Below are 7,361 nucleotides of genomic sequence, written 5' to 3' on the forward strand. Positions count from 1 at the left end.
AGTTCCTCAGTTTAGTGAGCGAGACCCAGACACCTTTTTCTCACTGTTTGAGCGTGTAGCTGAGAGCAGAGAGTGGTCTGATGCTGATCGTACATTATTATTACAGTGTGTTTTAATAGGTAAGGCTCAGGAGGCCTACTCTGCTCTGACAGTGGCAGAAAGTAAAATCTATTTAACTGTTAAATCTGCTGTATTAAAGGCCTACGAGTTAGTCCCAGAGGCGTATCGCCAGAAGTTCAGGACCTGGGAGAAGTCTGGTAAACAGAGTCATGTGGAGTTTGCCAGAGATCTGGTCACTTTTTTCAGTCGTTGGTGCAATGCCGTAAAGGTAGACACTTATAATGCTTTATGTGATCTGGTTGTTTTAGAACAATTTAAAAATTCCATCCCCGGCCACATCGCTGTTTACATCGGTGAGCATAAGGTGAAGACTGCTGCTGAGGCCGCCACCCTGGCTGATGACTACGTACTGACGCACAGAGGTGACCGCAACTTCAGGGTCCCAGACGGAGGTGGTATGTATCGTGCCTCGGGTAGACGAGAGGAGAAACCTCATCCACGCCTTGGTAGGTTGGAACACTGTACACGAGGTCAGACGCATTTTGACTCTTCAAGAGTATGTAACTTTTGCAGGGGTAGAGGGCACTGGAAAGCTGACTGTCCCAGAGCTAATGCTGGAAGAGGGTATAGCGGGGGTCGGTTGAACTCTGGTGCTTGTGCTGTATCTGTGGAACCTGTCCCTGTTGTCTCTCCCTTTCGACAGGTTAACATTGGAGAGCCATGCAGGTTGGAGGAACCTGATTTCTCTGCCTTTGTGTCTGACGGCTGTGTGTCACTGGTGGGAGGTAACAGTGTGCCGGTAAAAATCTTGAGAGATACCGCAGCATATGTCTCGTACATTTTGAGCTCTGTTCTGCCATTTTGTGATGATTCTGACACTGGGGACTTTGTCCTGATGCGGGGTATGGGTTTGAACGTTGTGCCTGTTCCTCTGCATTCTGTTGAAATTAACTGTGGTTTGGTGCAGGGTAAGGTCGCCATGGGAGTCCGTCCTGCACTGCCGATCGAAGGTGTGGACATCATTCTTGGTAACGGCCTGGCTGGCAGCCGGGTGTGGGCCGAGCGTCCACCACCTCCTATAGTGTCATCTTCACCCACTGTGACTGGTAACCCAGATGAGAACGCTCGGTGTTTCCCAGAAGTGTTTACCGCTTGCACTGTGACACGGGCTATGAGCCGTGCACAGGGGGAACCTGAGCAGGGTGAAGAGGAGTTGAGTGAGGGGGATCTTGTTGTTGTTCCTGACTCATTGTTGTCTGTATCTCGCAGTGACCTAGTGGCGGAGCAGAGAGCTAAAACCCATTTAGTTTATTTTGGCGTATCAGCGGCATGTTATAAATAGATAGTCGGATGACGGACGCTATAAACTGACGGTGAATGCATCTGCTCCGTATGGAGACTCAGCTCAGAATAGCAGGTGTCATATTTCACACACACGGTACGAGAGACAGTTGACAGACCGAGAGATGGCAGAGGATTTGGCGTCGAAGCGAAAAGCAAACGCGCCTATTTGGCAATATTTCAGATTTAAACCCAATGCTGTAAGGGAACCATAACGTTAATGCGGTAATCGCCGCAAAAGGACGGAGCGGTCACAGCCGATGTGCACGGTGCAGCGGTGCCAGGTAGAACCCTGCGGCCTCGCAGCAAAAGCTGTACCGGAGAGGCCAGACACACCGCCACCCAACGTTAAAGATCAAAGTAAGAGCGCTACACATATTGACCGTCATCTTTTCTTTTAAGTTGTCTAGTGTAACAGGAACCATACATGCACACACAGAGAGCCCCTTTATACCTGGCATTAAAAATGCATTGTGGGTGATCGGATTGCAATTGGGGAGTGCTTGACCACATGAAGGTACAGGTGTAACTGTACCCAAAACGCAATGAGGACGGATTTTGATCCGTGGTCAGGGACGAGTGTGACCACATAGAACACAAGTAGTTTGAGATCTGCAAGTAGTTTATTTATCAACTATAATAGCCACAGTGTTGTTGTGTGGTTACCTGTTCAGATGTATTACCACACACCCAAATGCCACGATATTAAAAATGGCAAGCTCACAAAAACACTCATTATCTATTCTTTATACTGTCAACCTGATACTCGCCCTAAGCACATACAAAATGTATGAAACCATGAACCGTACAGTGTGCCAAAACTCGCCCTGTTACTGCCAAGTAATGCAGGCATACCCGTTCTTCTTGTTTCTATCCAGCAGCAACAGGAAAGCTCACAAGGGAGTGAGAAACCCGAGACGCCTACGCAAGAGGAAGACTACCTGAACATCCCGAGCACAAACTGTAGACAACTAGTCTCTTCATGTCACTGATCCTACTAATAGTCTTTTGTTCCTAAACTGACTCTCAATATGTCAGTCAACAACAATATGTCTTAGGAAAGGTATCTGTCTCTTACGGTGATGCAAGTTGTTCTGGAAAAAAACATCAGCTGTGTAAACTACAGTGGTGGAAGAAGAACTATCTTTTACTTAAGTATAAGTACAAAAAATATTGGCATCAAAATATACTTAAGAGTACCAAAAGTACTTATTATGCAGAATGGCCCATTACAGAATAATATCTATTATTATTATGGATGCATTATTGTGTACATCACGACAGGGTAATTTAAATTGCTTTATATACTGCTGGGTAGCTTGTAAATTTCCTCGGGGGAACAATAAAGTTTTTTCTTAACCAATAGGCTGATTATAAATCATTATTTATTAGTTTATTGTATCATGTTAAAAACAGCTTTACTTTAATACATAATGTAAGTGTGAAGAAGATAAATTCTAGCTATCTTAAGGCTGGCCCACACAAAAAGATTTTGTTGTTGGCAATTTCACATTATGCTAACGTTACTTTTATAAACACTGACGTTACTTATTTTTTATGGTAACGTGCTTCTGTGCTCTAAACCCGCCCTGCTGCATACAAATTCACCTGTTTAAAGTAATTTTACTGGTTTAAACAAGCTGCTTAAGAAGCTCCAATGGTCACAAACAGGATATTTTATGCCACAAAACTGGATAAGAAGTTGTCATATTAGGTGTCTGTACATACGCCAGATCTTGAGTGAGTAATGTTTACCAAAACCCCTGTCAAACTTTTAATTCTTTAGCCAACAGAACCCACGTCTCAACAAAACTAACTCACTCTATTGTAACCACAATTCTAACTCTGTCCTGACTGTTTATTTTAGCTCATCAGTCTATTAGCTATGAGACATATAGTATACCTGTAATTATCTGCTTTGGCATCCAGGTCAACATTGACACTGTCACAACCAACGTCACTTCAATCACCAAAGCATTCCATCTTGACTGGATATAATAGGCTGTTGTGACATTTGACATACAACCCAAAGAGCCTTGTGAGACATTAATTGAAACACAATTGAAAAGGTATTAAATAATGACATGTCTTCAGGCTGAGATTATGTAAGAGTACTGAATGGCTCTTGACGCATGAGAGACAGATGAAAAGGGCGGCCTTTTTAAACCATTAATGGGACTGTAGAGCACGACTTTAATGAGGTGGTTTCCATGTTATTTGTAGCATGTGCTGCCATCATACATGTGCAGTACGTGCAAAGGGCATGGTGATCAGGGTTGGAAATTAGCACCAGCCACCAGCCAAATGCTGGTAAAATATACAAGTGGCTTCTAGATTTGCTTTACTCACCAGCCAAAAAAACAATGGTAATCAATCAATTTGCAGCAAAAAGTATCAAAATCAATACAATAAGAAAAGAGAAATACTGTAAACCGATGTAAATGTAAATGATGCAGATTTAATTCTATGGTTTTAAATATGTTATATATATTTGTTAAGACTGTGCAAATGCTTTATAAGCAGGAAACATATTGCATGTGTGTTTCTTTGACCTGATAAATAAACTAGGGCTGTCAATTGATTAAAATATTTAATCTCGATAATTGGCATGACTGTCCATTAAGCGCGCGTTTTTCATCTCTTCAAAATGTACCTTAAAGGGAGATTTGTCAAGTATTTAATACTCTTACCAACATGGGAGTGGACAAATATGCTGCTTTATGCAAATGTATGTATATATCTATTATTGGAAATCAATTAACAACACAAAACAATGACAAATATTGTCCAGAAACCCTCACAGGTACTGCATTTAGCATAAAAAATATGCTCAAATCATAACATGGCAAACTGCAGCCCAACAGGCAACAACAGCTGTCAGTGTGTCAGTGTGCTGACTTGACTATGACTTGTCCCAAACTGCATGTGATTATCATAAAGTGGGCATGTCTGTAAAGGGGAGACTCGTGGGTACCCAGAGAACCCATTTACATTCACACATCTGGAGGTCAGAGGTCAAGGGACCCCTTTAAATATGGCCATAACAGTTTTTCCTTGCCAAAATTTAGCGTAACTTTGGAGCGTTATTTAACCTCCTGTTCGACAAGCTAGTATGACATGGTACTATGGATTCCTTAACGCGATAGTAACGCATTAACGTTGACAGCCCTAAAATAAACAGCTCGACAAATTGTTCGACATTTTGGAAAAGAAGCTTATTCTCTTACTGTACTGTACGGGGGATGACTCTTCGCGGACCACTTGCTCCTGGCCAAGAAATAACAACCCCTGTAAAATGAAAACTTGTCATTTGTACAATTGTGTACGTATTAAGCAAACATAATTAATTATAAACATAAACATTTATTAGTGGGCTTTAGAGGTTCTGGTTGGCAGTTACTTTTGGACAGCCCCAGGCTAGCTGTCTGCCTCTGTTTCAACTCTTTATGCTAAGGTAATGGGCAATGCAAGCTAGCCTTATTAACCTGACAAATATGGAAGCGGTATCAATCTTTTCATCCACCTCAAACTGTTTCTAAAAACTCAACAAGCTACAGTACCTTTGAGTTATGTGTTTCAAATCTGTGTATCTTGTTTGTTTTTTTTGCAAAATATGAATGTTACAACAGTTTTCATTTCTGTAAAGTATCTGTATTGCTTCATCAATTAAAATGTCTTCATTTTATATTTGGAGTTTCCTTGACTGTTGAATGAAGCATTGTTTAATTTGTTTCCTCATTGTTGACACTCATTAAGGTGTTCGTTCTGATTCTAATAACTAGGCACTCCCAGTAGCCGTGCACACACAAAGACAGCATTATTCAGCCAAATGAATACTGAAAAAAATGCACACAGATAATGGAGGCTAATAAGTATGATTATTTAAAGCTGAGAGGTATTAAGAGGTATTAAAACTTAAAAACAAACTTTCCCCTACACATACAAAAAATAGAGAGGATTTCAAAGTCGAAGCTGGGAGTCTGGGAGTCCTCCCCCAGAAGGATTTGAGTTTCAGAGACTGAAAATAGCAAAATAACAAGTACATTGCAAAAGCATTTTTAATCTTAAATACTTTTAGTTTTCATTTTAATTCTCAGAAAATAATACAGAATCATTCGGCCTTCTGCTTTAAACTAATATTCATCAATTTTCGTTCATTCATTAATTTTTTGCTCCTGCTTGAGTAGTTCTTTCTCTTAGCTCTCTCCATTTCTCTCTCCTTCTCTCACTCACTGAAGGCCCTTTCAGACACAACCCGACAACGGGTGCGCCACAGCACGACAGCTTTTCGCTGCGCTGAGCAAAGTCCAACTGTGGTGCGCTGCGCATGGTGATGTGCGGCGGGCGCAGCTCAAACCGAGTTGTGTCTCGAGCAGCTCTTTTCTGCCAGAAAACAACATAGGTGTAGCTGTATTGTCGTTCGGATGGAAACAGTACACGCTGTACAGTGCCAGAAACAGGCTGTTATATCTGCAGTACACCTTTGAGCCACATGAGGGACCCTGAATGCTCGTATTGATTTGATAATTGTACCCCTACATATAACATTGAATCAACATATGAAAGGCTAGCGTACATTCTGTTAACTCTGCCTAAATTAATTTATTTGTAAAGTACTTAACGTGTGTATATGTTTTCAATAAGACATGCATAAAACAAAGTTATGATTTATCAAACTATATATCTCTTCAAAATGTCTGGTTGACCTATATTCAAGATAATATGAGATGATGCGGAAATGGCAGTAAAAATGGTCGGGAACGTTCATTTACGCACAAATTCTTCTCACGATTTATAGGTCAGGTCTGTTGTGAATTGGGTCACGATTGTTTGTCATTTTTTTTTTAAATGTGGGAAACATTGCTCTACAGTGTTCACCGTCATTGCTTTCTTTGTTCCTTTTGTATGAAGAAGTAAACCTGTTGGTTTGCTTCATGACGTCACTTAATTGGTTAGGGTTAACTTCCCATTGCCACTTACACCTACGGGTGCCTAATGTTTTCTGGGTGGAGCTATAATAAAGAATTGTTTGTATATGATGATTGTTTAATGATCTAATCGGCTTTCATACAAAAGCATTGTTCACCCAAAATCCCCAGAGATATATTCTGTGCTTTATACAGAGTAATGGGACATTGGTTCTGGACAGAGGAGATGCTGTTGATTTTATATCCAAGCTAGAGGCATGGCTATATGGATATGGATAATAGGCAACTGGTGCCAATGCAAGCAACTCAGGTGAAGGACAAAGATATACAGGATCAGCAATGCTGCACAGTAGGGTAAGGTTGTTTTAGTCAAAGTTATCACTGCCTATAGCTTTCATTATCTAATGTAGAACTAAATTAACCTGCTTTTCCATTTGTTTAAAGCACGCCAGGATACTGTTAGCACATGTGGGCTTGATCCAAACTCTCACATTAACAATCATTCAAATTCAACCATGTGTGTTTGCTAACACGCTAAGCTAGCTAATTAGCATCTTACCTTGGAGCAAAGGAAGGAGCTTTTGTTGATTTTAAATGGATTCAGCTTCAGAGTGAGGTCTTCCACATTTGTTTAATACTTAACCGACATCGCTTCTCTCTCGTTTTTGGCTTCAGAAATGCGAAAAAATACGTAACTCCACACTAAACTTTGAGGATTTTACAAGTTCAATACACGCCGCTGATAGCTGGACACGCCTCCTGCGCCTAGTTACGGTTGCTAACGTAGGATTGGACAGTGGACGTTCTAGGGGCGGGGCTTAGCGAAGGTCAACTGATGGTGCCTTCAAATGAAACTCTGGTGTTTACATCATGGGAAGTCATGTACACAATATGCTCGGTGTTCAAGTGGTTAAGTCGAGAAGAACACCGCTGCTAAGCAATGGCAATATCAACGTTACTGTCAGCGTCTAGAAGCCACAGCGGCTAATAATTTAGCAAGCTAGCAAGTGGGTAACATGATATAGTAAATAA

Source organism: Sebastes fasciatus, chromosome 21 (genome assembly GCF_043250625.1).
Source record: "Sebastes fasciatus isolate fSebFas1 chromosome 21, fSebFas1.pri, whole genome shotgun sequence".
In the NCBI taxonomy this organism is placed as follows: domain Eukaryota; kingdom Metazoa; phylum Chordata; class Actinopteri; order Perciformes; family Sebastidae; genus Sebastes; species Sebastes fasciatus.